The sequence below is a fragment of the Syngnathoides biaculeatus genome, chromosome 11 (genome assembly GCF_019802595.1).
Source record: "Syngnathoides biaculeatus isolate LvHL_M chromosome 11, ASM1980259v1, whole genome shotgun sequence".
Taxonomy (NCBI): Eukaryota; Metazoa; Chordata; class Actinopteri; order Syngnathiformes; family Syngnathidae; genus Syngnathoides; species Syngnathoides biaculeatus.
This window is the reverse complement of record NC_084650.1, coordinates 12,874,232-12,887,938: the sequence shown is the minus strand read 5'-3', so window position 1 is coordinate 12,887,938 and position 13,707 is coordinate 12,874,232. Positions and strand designations below refer to the sequence as shown.

The 13,707-nt window shown below is 46.8% G+C and overlaps 1 protein-coding gene across 1 annotated transcript in view; it reads left to right on the top strand.

The window, feature by feature from the left end:
* The window catches only part of pdzd11 (PDZ domain containing 11), a 163,598-nt gene that overhangs the window by 102,209 nt on the left and 47,682 nt on the right, over positions 1-13,707 (top strand). The window lies entirely within an intron of this gene.

The window sequence follows — 13,707 nt, the reverse complement described above, 5'->3', positions numbered from 1 at the left end:
CAGCCGGTCTTAAAAGCGACAAAGTCCACGTCTGACGTTACGTAGCATTTCTCGAACGGACTGAAAATCCAATTTTTTGTATCCCTGTTGCACTTTTTCCGCATACGTGCGCTTTTCAGGTCGAGTCGTGCGTCCCAAAGACGAGCGTCGACGGCGACGAGGCGGCCCGTCGTGTTGTTTTGGCAGCGGTCAGCTACGCGGCCACCGAAGCGGTTTTCCGGGGCTGCTCCCGCCGGCCTTCCCACACTCCCCTTTATGGGAGGACTTGATCCACAAGTCGAGCACAGCGGCCTGGATTAGCCCCCGCGAGCTTTTTTTTTGTGGAGGGGAAAGATTAGCCGGACCTCCCTGCATTCACTGGCCGGACCGAGTCTTAAGTCAGTCCAGGGTGCCGGCATCCACCCGTCACCTAATCACACTCTGACTCGTTTTTTACATTTTTCCTGTAAGTAATTAAGCAGATTGCGCACGACTTTGCTCCTCTTCGTTAATGAGCGTTAATGTTCGAGGTGTGGTTTTTTTTTTTTTTTAGTTTAATCATGTGTAATTATCATCAAAACGAACCGAAATTCATACACGGTGCATTTCGGCCCATCACGTCACATTTTGGCCTTAACCCATCCAAACTGGGTCGAAATAAACTGGTTTCGGTATTGTTTCTCACTTTGACGTGTGATGAATCTTGCCTATTGTGACCCAGAAACAAAACTGATATGATTTCAACGTCATTGTTATTGTAAAGGTGCCGCGGAGTTGGTGCACACCGACTTCGCGTCAACTAAAATCCATTTTAGATTCACCAGCGTGTTAAACCAAGAGAAATTGTTGTAATGCCGAAACTGTACATGTCATAAATGCGTGTGTTTTTATTGGCTTTGCTTATGAGGGACCTTGAAACAGTGGAGAACTGTCTGTGTCGCCACCACATTCGGTTTCTACAGAAACACGCTGGGGGTGGGGTCTGAAAAACAAAAATCTCGGAGAGTAAGTCAGAGTCGCCCTTGTGTGTTTTGACGGGGGAGGTGAGCGGCGTCTGCGTCGCCCGTCAATCATCCAGGTCACGATAAACCGCAAAGGTTGAATCAGGGCGAGGGCGCCGTTCTCGTTTGTCGAAGACGTTTCACCTCCGCACCAAGAGATCCGAACCGACGAAGGCTTTTGGTGCGGCTTCCCTCCGTTAATGCCTCAATGGACGTTTTCTCCGGAGGGTTTTCGACGATAAGGCCATCGATGTTCATCTAGAGAGCGTTTTCTAAACAGACGACGATAGCCCTCCACTCCCAAAGAGGGCCTCGTCCTCGTCCAACCGGGAGAGTTCCCTCTAATGAGCTATTTTGCCATATTTCAAGTGAACAACTGATTTTTTTTTCATGAACCGGACCAGGAAACACCAGCAGCAGCAACCCCAACGGCTACCGCCCAAAGGAACACCCCAGCCATAAGTAGAACCTAGAACTGAAGAAACTTTTTGGAAAGAAGGCTGAACATCTTGAGGAAAACAGAACGGCTCACTTGCCTTGATTAAACCTGAGATGATCGTTGGGGCCTCGTCAACGGGGGGAGGTTTGAAGCAGTCTAGACGACCGTCTACGATGCCATCACATTTAACGGTCCTGCAGAATCACGGACCTGGTGGTGGCCTTGGAGCAGTCAATTTGAAACACTTAAAAAGCATTGGAATCAAGCGCGGGTTTGCTGTTTTATGGATCCGATCCAACGGAATCCGATTTTTTCTTTCAAGACTGAGCATTGCGGGTCGGAGGACAATGCTGGCGTATCTTGATTTTCGTGCAATTTGTCGGATGTCCTTAGACAGGCGCATGTGACGATCTGAAATTCACACAAGTTCAGACCACGTCTAAGTTCTGGTGGACTGGAGACCACGGGTCTAAAGCGACTTTGGTGAATCTCCTCAAGCTCCTCAGATGTGCCACATGTATATTAATATTGCATTGAACCTTCTTAATCAGTGTAGAAATCGAATAATTGAGCACATCCTCCATCCATTCATTTTCCGAACGGCTTATCCTCATTATTACAGGGAGACCTCGGGTTAAGACGATCTCGGCCCAAGACGTTTTGAGTTTACAATGCCCGTGCCCCGTCCGCCATTTGTCTGGATAATGCTTGTCGGTGTTGTTGCTGGTATCTTTGCATTTTTCGCCCTCCTTTTTCGACATTATGGCCCCAAAGAAGAAATCTGTGTCTTTTAGCAATGCTTCGGCAGCCAACCAAAAAATCCATTCCCATGGAAACGAAGCTCAAGATCATAAAAAGATTGGAGGAAGCACAGACCCAACACCATCAATGCTTCAGTCGGTTGAGGTGGTGACAATTATTCAAGACAAAGCCCGTATTTTAGAGGATGTGAAGGGTTCCGTTCCGATGCCGGGTACAATGATCACAAAAAGTTCTTTGAAACTTGTCGAGATGAGCGGATTGAGGACCAGGTTCCTTTGCAATACCTAAGCACAGCCTCCCCTTCTTCTTCTCCGTCCACCTCTCAGAAGTCATGCTAGGTACATCATCTTATTTATTTTAATGTATTAGTTTTTGATACAAAGTATTTTGATGTAAATTCTGACTTAAATGGCGGAATTCGACTTAAGTCGAAATTTGAGTGAAATCGGGACTGTGGGAACGGATCTTAGTCGTAGATCGAGGACTCCCTGTATATAATTTTCATATCATCCTATGTACTTACCAGCACGAGAGACCGTTGAAGGGGGCATAGATATAACTTTTAAAGGGGATGAAAGAGTCCACTTTGATTGGACAGGGTCGAAAGTGGGCCGTGGTGCCGCTCAAAATAGGGCAGCCGTCCCGTTTTAAATGCGCTGGGGTTATAGAGGCCCACAAAATTACCAAAACCGTTCCTAGCTTGTCTCCTCGCAAACTTACAGAAAGCGTAGTGCTATATTTACGCTTGGCACGAAAATAGAGCTCATAAAGTTGTATTGTCTTTTTTTTAATGTGCGTTTTACAGTCAACTTCAAACTGGTAGTGACAACATGGTGGTGAGGCGTGTGAAGAGGCTCAGAGGAGTTTTTTTAAGGACACTGCACATGTGTGGATGACTTCCAGAAATAAATATCATCTTGTTACCAAACGCCCAAAACTGCAGACAGATAGTTGTGAACCAACAAACTCTCACAGTACGCATCCGGCCTTGCCAAAACCTCCACAATTTGGACCGGCTCCAGGATCCTCACGTCGGATTGCGCCGTTTGGATCTCTAGTCAAAGTCGAGCCGGGCACTAGATTTAATTCCAATCACACTCTTATAGATTTGTCGAGGTTTAAACCAAAAACGAATATTAAGAAAAGCGAAAGGTCGCGATCACGACTCCGCGCCAGCGGTTTTCGAGTCACGCCATGTTGCAAAAGCACTTCATGAAAAGGAAGGCCGATGGGAACTTTTAACCTGGCGGAGGTAATGATGACTAATTTTGTATCATTATTTGCAATTATTATTGGGTTTTTTTTTTTCCGGGTAATAAAAAAAAAAACTGTGTGCGTGCTTGTGGGAGTGCGGCCGGATGGGGAGGGACGAGATTTAGATGTTGACGGAAGGTTTTGGCAATGAGGCCTTCGGAGTTGACCCCCCCCCCCCCCCCCACAGATCAGCCCCCCCCCACAATTGCGTCACCCTAGTGAGTACCCAGAGGGCCTCTCTCTCTCTCTCTCTCTCTCTCTCTCTCTCTCTCTCTCTCTCTCTCTCTCGCTCCCCCCCCGCCCACCCCCACCTTTTGCTCTCTCCGGGTGCCCACTCAGCAAGTGCAGGCATATCCCACTTCCATCTCCCGATGACCTCACAGGCCCTGTTGTTTTAACCCCGTCCCTCCAAAAACTAACCTAATTATAGCCCTCGCACATCATGGCCTCAGCAGATTCCCCTCCGACCGTGCGCAAACTTTCGGGGGGCGCAGGGAGCCCTCAAAAGGCGACACACGTTTTTGTTTTTGAAAAACCTCCTCACGATAAACGTAACGATTACGGACACGCTAAAATACGTAGGCATAAATAATGTAGCTCTTTTTGAGAAAAAAAAAATCAGAAATTTACAGGAGCAATTTTATTGTATTTTTTTCCAGAAAAAATATAGTTAGGATCTTAAAAAAAAGTCCTATTATTTGCAAGAAAATATTCTCTTAATCTTTAGGGTTTATGAGAATGAAATTATATTTTAGCAAGGTAAAGTTATTACGTGAAAACACTCACGGCAAAGTTTAAAAAGGGAAGAAAGTCAATTTCAAAAATTTTTTTTCTCATAATGACACCTTTTACTATGACCCCCTCCCCCCATTCAAGGTAAAAAAAAAAATCCTATTCTTCTTGCGAATCAAGAAGTGTTCATTCTAGATTAAAAAAAAAAAAGAAAAAAATGTGCAATTATATGAGAATAAAAACAAACGTCCAAAATTAAACAAGCTCTGAGGTCATTTCTGGACAAATCTGCCACATTTGAGACTGAAGCACGTGACCCGTGAGAGCCAATCGCGAGGGTCGGCTTGAGAAGGAGGAAGCAGGAAGTCGTGAAAAAAAATCAGAGTTTTTGTAGCGATTCTTCACGTGTAACTAAAATTGCAGTCACGGAAATTTCCAAAAGAAACTGTCGTTTAACCGCACATTTTCTCCCAGTAATGTAATAAATTGGCATTAAATACACTTTTGCATTTAAATTATGATAACCCCTAGTTACCCCGCAACACCGTTCATTTAACAGCATTTTATGAGTAATAAGTATCAGTGTAGATGTTTTTTTTTTTTTTTTTTTAATGTATGATCCCAAAACTAGATCTTTGGGACCCTGTGACGTCCTGGGACCAAGGTTGGAGAACCACGGGGCAACATGCGTGCGCCTGTGCCGCGTTTCCACCTCCTCCTCGTATTATGTCGCGACATGCCCGATGTCTTCTTCTTCTTCTTCTTTTTCTTCCTCGCCTGTTACCGTGACGAGTGGAAAAAGTCATTAGAGACCGGCAGCCGGCGGAGAGACAGAGAGAGAGAGAGAGACGTCGTTTGGGCCGATGACGTCGCCCAAGCCGCCTGCTCGACCGGCCGGGCCGCTCTCCGCCGCTGGGGTGGGGGGGCACGCCCTTTCTGCGACACGTACGCCCTCCTTTTGCGTAATCTCGAACGTGGGATCTCCTGCTCTCAGGAAGAAAGTTTGCCTGCATTTGCGGACTCAGACTGGCTGCGATTGGAATCTCGTCCTCTCGTTGCCACGCCGCCATTTTCTCGTGCTGTTTTGAGTATGTTGTCATTCCGGTGAAACTTCGCTAGATGGCAAATTTTTAAAAGGGTTGACCTTTGTACGGCCAAGTCCGACTTTAGAGTGGCGTTGCCTTCAGTGCGGTACCGCGCTCGGCCACAACGTGCCGGGCAGCACTGAGCTGCAATGCATGTTGATGACGTCGTGACGTGAGCAAAAACAAGGAACAAGTTTTCACTTTGTTTTTAATCATTTTTTTTGCCCATTTATTTGTCCTGGCCTCGCAGTTCTGAGGACCGGGGTTCAAATCCCGGCCCCGCTTGTGTGGAGTTTGCATGTTCTCCCCTGTGCCTGCGTGGCTTTTCTCCGGGTACTCCGCTTTCCTCCCACATCCCAAAAACATGCAACATTAATTGGACACTCTAAATTGTCCCAAGGTGTGATTGTCTCGATGTACCCTGCGATCGGCTGGCGACCAGTTCAGGGTGTAGCCCGCCTCCTGCCCGGAGATAGCTGGTATAGGCTTGTGACCCTTGTGAGGATGAGCGGCTCGGATGGAAACAGCCAACGTGACCTGTAAGATTTTTTTGCTTGCGGTATCTGTGATTCTTGTGAATATTCAGATTTCTTTTTATTCTCAGAGCATAGAATCAACCCTATAGAGGATGTGGCAGTTGTCTCAGAGGACATTTCCGCTATCATCCGAGCAGAACTCGTCAGTTCACGGAACGATCCGTAGTCAGCCGCGTCTACGGCTACAACCGGTGCTCCCGTTTCATCTGCATCTTGGGAACCCCTCCCCGCAATCAGCTGACGGGTTTGGCTCCCAAAAATATCCACTTTGAAGTGTTCTCCAAGCCGACCCCGGGAAAGGACTGCGACGCTTCCGACTGGGTCACTCGCCCTAAAAGCACTCGAGTCAAATGGCGCGAGCGGAAAAGTACTCGCGGGAAGAGCGTCAGAATCGGCCGTCTACTTCACTCAGCCTTTGTTTTTTATTTTTCCTGAAGTCTTTTTTTGGCGGGCGGCACGGTGGAGCAGCTGGTAAAGCGTTGGCCTCTCGGTTCTGAGGTCCCGGGTTCAATCCCGCCCCCCCCGCCTGTGTGGAGTTTGGATGTTCTCCCCGTGTCTGCGTGGCTTTTTTCTGGGCACTCCGGTTTCCTCCCACATCCCAAAAACATACGACATTAATTGGAAACTCTAAATTGCCCCTAGGTGTGACTGTGAGTGCGATTGGTTGTTTGTCTCTGTGTGCCCTGTGATTGGCTGGCAACCACTTCAGGGTGTACCCTTACCTGCTTCCTGTTGACAGCTGGAATAGGTTCCAGCACTCCCCGTGACAACTTGTGAGGATAAGCGGTGAGGAAAATGGATGGATGGACGTTTTTTTTTTTATTACAGAGGACTTCAGATGTGTTTGAAGTGCTCATTTCATTTATTGATTTATTTTTTTAGAAAATTTCACCAAGATGGCGGCCACGTTGCCTCGTTGCTTGTTTAAGTATGCTTTAATCGCTTTAAATTGTTTGAAAGGAGTCCATCCATCCGTTTTCTTAGCCGCTCATCCTCACGAGGGTCGCGGGGAGTGCCGGAGCCTATCCCGGCTGTCACCGGGCAGGAGGCGGGGTACGCCCTGAACTGGTTGCCAGCCAATCGCAGGGCACATAGAGACCCTCAACCACACCCCGGGGCAATTTAGAGTGTCCAATTAATGTTGCATGTTTTTGGGATATGTCATTATCTAAGCCGCTGATCCACACAAGGGTTGCGGGAAAGCTGTAGCCTATCCCAGCCAGCTTCGGGCGAAAGGCGGACAACACTCTGAACTGGTCGCCAGTCAACCGCAGGGCAGATATCGACATCATCACTGAGCGGGAATCGTTCCCACGCTGCCCGCACCAAAGTCAGGCGTGTGTACCACTACACCATCGGTGACTTTTGGAAGGAGTTAAACTGTACAAAAAAAACTAACCAAAAAAAAGTATGGTACTTTGAGACCTCTCTTGGGCGGGTCTGGAACGGGCGCCCCGCGATAAACGGGGGTTCAGTGTGGAGTGATTAGGGAACGATGAAGGAGTCTGAACGCAGCCGCTATATCGATCTGCTGTGGCTGGGATCTCCAGGAGGCCCCCACCCCACCCCACCGAGTCCGGCCCGCAGCGGCCCGGCCCAGGTCCCGAGTAGTCGTACTTGCCGAGATTGACAGCAGTGAACAGCGTGCGAGCGGGGTGGGGGGTTGTTGGGGCGGGGGTTAATCTCCCTGAACCGGGGCAGATGTTGTTAACAAGCTCCTCTCAGGTCGACTCCCCGCGTGGGAAAACGCCATCAAATCCTCCCGGGGTCAGGACTTCGGGGCTGACCCACCGAGAGCCGCCGTCCTTCTCGACAAACGGCCGCTCCCACCGCGCAATTTGCAGCGAGCCATCTTCATACCTTTTTAATTTTTTCTTTTTTTTTTTTCCCTGTTGCGCCACATCTCATTAATGATAGCTGCGGTCGAATCGTCGTGCCTGACACAACCGGCAGGAATGCCGAGTGGGAAGCGCTTCAAAGGCCAGCGCGCCGCCGCTTGAGAAGACGCATCCGCCCAGCAGCCAGTTTTTTTTTTTTTTTTTTTTTTTGGTTGTTTGTCGCTGGGAAGAAAACAAGCTCAACCCAGGACCTCCCAGAAACCGAACCTTTCAGCTACTCGGACGTGCTGGTTTGAAAGGAAAAACTTGAAATGATTTCTTGGCTCAGCATTCTTTTTCTTTAGCTTTGGATAAAGATACACTGCGTATAAGCACTTCCTTCAGAAACAACCAAATTGAGCAGGATACCCCCATACTAATTTTCACCCCTTGCGATTAAGGTCAGTACAGCCCCGATTATTGCGTTTTATTAAAAAACGTGTGTTAAGAATGTTTTTTTTTTTCCCAGTTCTGCTTGGAAAAGGTCAACTCTCGCAAACCCTAAACTGGGTTCAAACCGGGCCAAACATTTGTCACCGATCAAAGAGAAACAAGGCCTGATTATCGGCAATCTCTCAGAGATGATCTTGTGGTGTGGGGTCGTCTCAAGAATCGATTGAAAAATTGTCAGGGCCAGCAATTATTGAGTACCGTAATTTTTTCACACGCTTTCAACCCTGCGGTTTATGCGGTGGGGCGCCGCTAGCGTTAGCGCACGTGGTTATCGCTACGTGTGAATTTAGATTAAAACCCCCTCGCTCAAACCAGCAAAACATGACAAAGCAGTTCTATTGCATTTAAGACAAATTAGTCACACGCACGACAATACAACGCAAAAACGATAAAACCACTAACGCAAAATGGAAGTTCAAAGAACGAGTAGTTAAGCCGAGCTACGAATAGTCCCCAGAGTTGAACAATCAGACAGATGTTCTTTCCAGGGAATAGTCCAAGTTAACAAATGTCCAGAAATGTCCAGCGACGAAAGGCTTCTGTGTGCTGTGGCGTGTACTTGTCCACTTGTCCAAAGCGTGGTGGTAAGAAGCTCCGTTGACGGTCCTTCTCGACCTTATATGGGCACTCCTCGAGACAGAATTCCGCATCGCAAAAGATCCGCATCGTAATAACATGAAAGTATGAAAGAGTAAAAATACACAAACACATAACATGATTAGAATCGGTACACAGAAAGAGTTTAACGCTAGCACTGCGCTAACACTAGGGCCGCGCTAATGCTAGCGCCACGCTTACACTAGCGCCGTGCTAACGCTAGCCCCATACTTTTCTACTTGTCCAAAATGGTGGTAAGAAGCTCCGTTGACGGTTCTTGTCATCGTTATATAGGCACTCCTCGGAACATTCCAGAATTCCGCATCGCAATAACATGAAAGTATGAAAGGAAAATAAAGAATAAAAATGCACACACACATAACATTATAAGCCTCGGTACACAGAAACACTGGCGCTGCATTAACGGTAGTGCCGTGCTAATGCTAGCGCCGCGCTAGCGTTAAACTCTTTCTTTGTACCGAGGCTTATAACCAGGTGCGCTCTGCAGGCCGGGAATTACGGTCGGTTTCCATGCGTAAAAATAATCAAGCAAAACGTTTCATTTTTTTCCCGGACAAAGTAAGCAAAAGCCCAATTCTCAGATGTCGAAAAATGTATCCCGATACGTTACCCTGCGGTGTGGGGCGTGTCAACTCTTACAGTATTTTTATCTATTTGATAGCACAAAATGGCAAAAGAATTGGACATTGTGATTGTCTGTGGCGACATCGTAATCAACACATTCAACGCCATTAATTTTTTTGCCCCGATCATGCGTGAGACGGCTCTCGTTTGAAAAACCAGTTCCGTTAAAATCGGCGCAGTCAGCTTCCGCGCAACACAAAGTCAACACTCGGCCGGATCCTGACCTCGATGGTTCGGTCGTGCCTTTAACAAATTTGTGTTTACTCTCCACCAGAAGCGTACGAGAGCTGCCTAATACGAACGGAATCAGGCTCGGTGCCTCTTTTGTCGCTAAGCAAACAAACACCACACTAATCACACAAACAGCTGAGAGCAAAGTAGGTAATGTTTTGTTCTGCTTTTTTTTTTTTTTTTTTCCATGTTTGCAGATCAACGCGCCGGACTGCGGTTTGATGTTTTCTCCGAGGCTTTTTTGAAACTGCGTGTACAGTATACAGGTAATTTCTTTCCCGCTACATTCCGAAGTAATACAACTCTTTTGAGGGAAAAAAAGAAAAATCATTTTGCAAGAACGCATCCCGAAACAGCAGTTGGCACCTCGGTAACTTTGGATTTCGGCCAATCGCAGAGCAGAAAGTTCATTCTGGTAAATGTCTCGCTGCAAACTGAGGAAAAAGCCACTCCTGTGCGAACTTGTGTGTGTGCGCGTACTGGAAAGGAGCCGCACTTAAAAATCGCACTGGAATAAAAAGCTCGCATAATTTAATTACGGCGCATGCAGTACAAGACACGCAAGAGGCAAGCCGAATCTTTGCCTGCGTTTTCCATAAACCTCGGTGACGTAAAACGACAAAACAAACAAACAAACAAAAAAGAATGCAGAATTTTAAGAAACAATAATTACAACACGCAAAACTTCTTAAACGTGTATCTTTTGAATTCACGTAAGAAAGAAAAAAACTCTCTGACCGCACCCCACACCACGAAGATTTTTGCTCAGAATAATCCTTTGGAGACATCCGATAGTTGGAACATAACGTGCTGCACACGGCATAGGAAAAATGCTTAAAGGTCAAATGTCATCCCTATAAACATTCAAAGATAGATATTGAAATGAAACATACATATAACACGATTCACTTCAATGTTTATACGAAAAGATAAATATGAGTGGAGAACATGTCATCCATGCGCCAAGTTGCGCAAGTGTCATTCGACATCCGAGTGGTCGCCATACTGGCTGCATCTACTGCCCGTGACATCACCTTGGACATTCGCCGTCGAAAACACGCTCTGGCCCCAACTCTGGGACACGCCCCTTCAGACACGGAACCTCTTTTCCAAGAAGAGAACGTCTCACAACCGAGTGAAGTGACCGGGGCAAATTAACCTATCGTTTCGAGCCATATTTAGATGATATGCGGATCACTTCGAGCTAACAACAGACTCCCAGACAGTATGTATGAGCCAGCCCGGCGGCGGCTTGTCCCCCCACCTACTATGGGACACGGAAACTCTTATCAAAGAAGAGAACATGAAGTGTCCGGGGCAATATTACCCCATCGTTTCGAGCCATATTTAGATGATATGCGGAACACGGCCAAACCGCATGCGGCCTAACCACCTCCCCGTTCGATCCACCTCCGCGCGGCTTGGATGAGCCACCCCGGCCGAAGCCGTGATCGGCGGACACGGCGCCGACGGGCACATCGACAAATTTAACACCTCCGATTTACAGACGCGGATCTTTTGTTACGTTCTGAAAGGATTACGTCCTCCTCCCCAACTATTGCTTTTTTATTTTAGTAGCTGTATACACACCTACCTATCATTTGGAACCCACGAAGCTTTCGTCCTTTGCACCCGCGCAATCGATTTTTCACGACGAACCGAGTCTCTTGGAAACTTATGAAGGGTAAATCCATCCTCACGAGTGTTTGAGCAATATCCAGCAATGCAACGAGCCGGCATTTTGGCTAACACGAAGGAACAACGAGCTACCTTCCCGCAGGAAAAACAAATGGAAAAAAACGAGTCCGCTTGAGCGCGCTACTGCCCTGCACGTCACTTCCTGCTTCTTCTCGAAAACAAAGCCCTCCAGAGGATTTTCATGGCGGGAGTGACAAAAAGCCGTACACGTCAAAATCATGTTTTGTGGTAAAAAAAAAAAAAACGCGTGGGTCCATACCGGCTGCCGATTTTTAATCAATAATACACTAACAATCTTGCATTTCATGACAGTGGCCCTTTAAATAAGGCCTGATTGTCAGTAGGTGTGTAACCTGCTTGATGTTTTTCGAAAAATCACCTAAAAAGGCACCTAAAAGGTAGTCGCACGGGATGATCTTTTAGAGACGTCGGATAACCGGGCCATCAATGACTTTGTAAACGGGGATAAACGCTGAATTCTGGCCCGGTTGTCGGTTCCGTACGTGTTTGCCGAGCGCAATGAATGCGGCCCGCAACAATTTTCCAACTCTTTTGCACCCAACAACTCGAGATATTTACTAATATTTGAAAATCATTCAATGAGAAACGATAATCGGGCACAAAGGCTCAAGTCCGGTTCAGTAATCAGTTGGATTTAGTTTTGAAAAATAAAGGCCCTGGCAACGAATGGGCACAAGTGGACCGAGAGGAGGCTTTCCGATGAAGCTGTAAGCGCAAATTCGGCCCATACGGCAAATGTGTTTAGTGTACATTGAGTGTGTGAAAGTGCGTCGGCCGCAGATGGCGCACATTAACTTTGTCTAGGGACACTGGAGCATGCAGCCTCGTCTTGAACCCGACTTCTTCTGACCCCACTTGTGACCCGTCTCGGAAGCCGGCGGCAAATGGGGCCAAGCGTGCATGTGCCCACGCGAGCATGGACGCCTTGGGACAGCGCGCCGAGCGGCGGCCCGGCTCCGAGACAATGCCGGGGTCCGGGGGGATGACAGGGAAGATTAGGCCTCTCATCTAGGCCACGGCTATTGATTGGTTTTTGTCGAGGGCGGCGAGAGGGAATCCGGATTGACAAGACACACAATGGCGGGAGCCCTCTGATCATATCGCCGTTGTCGGGTGGAAAGTGCTCGTGCACCTTCTCATGGCACACGCGCGCACGTACATTTCGCTCACTCCGGTGGGCTCCGGTTTGGCCCGATTGACTTTTACATTTACATCAGGCCTGAGTCACGTTTGATTTTGGATGTTTTATCAGAGATGGGTGGATCCGTCATTCATACGACATGGAAAAAAAAAGTAATTTTATATATATATATACAAATTATTACATAAATTATATAATATATATTTATATAAAATTTTAATATATATAGGATATAAATACATACTTTAAAAAAACCTTTTAGGTAATGTAGATTGAAATGAATTTCATTCCATTTCAGATTTCATAAAAAAGTTGAAAATTATTGGCGGGTACAGGTCTCAGTGGGATGCAAATTACAAGCGCTATCATGCACACATTACATATTGCACATATAAAATCCTCCGACGTTAAAAATTGACCTTTTTTGTGTGTAATTGGCTCGCATTCGTGCACGCAGTCCTTATGTTTGCAAGTGTGTGAAGTTTCTATTGTGTAGTTGTGTGTGTGTGTTTGTGGTTCTGGGAGGCTTTTTCGAGGCGGGGGTTGGGATTTTTTTTTTTCGGGGGTGTTGAGCGCATTCAGCCGCTGACCGACTGTGTCACTTATTGATTAGTTGCCATGTAGCGTTAGCGGGGCCATCTCTCTTGGAGGGACGCCAGCGCTTGGCCCGAGGAACCTCCAGAAGCTTCTGCGCCGGCGGTCGCGTGCGTGGACGTACAAATAAAAGCAAAAGCGAGGGGACGCGTTCCAGTCCCGCTTGTGATTGGTGGAAACATGTGGCAAAAAGAGATCATGGGAGAATTTAAAAACCCCCCCCCCCCAAAAAAAAAATTTATATATATATATATATATATATATATATATATATATATAATTTTGCCCCTCCCAAAAACATAAAAAATTACTAAAACAGACTTTTTAAAGTATTCATCAGTGCCTGATCTGTAATAGAGGGCTATCGTTAAAATGAAAATGAAAAAATTGAGGAAAGGAAAAGAAGATTTTCAAATCATTTTCCAAATTTGAGGCAAAGCTTTCTCCCATAAAAAATATCCGTAAACAAATCACGTAACAACCGACGTCCACTAGCTGAACGCTAACACAGAAGGAAAAAAAGCCATAGACGGGCTAACGCTGGGTCTCAAACTGGGGCGCCCACCTCCTCTGTGGTCAGCAGGCTGAAAACTTGGGGGCTCACAATATTATTTTTAATAAATTACAATACGGCATAACTTTTAAAAGTGCATGTGGATCAG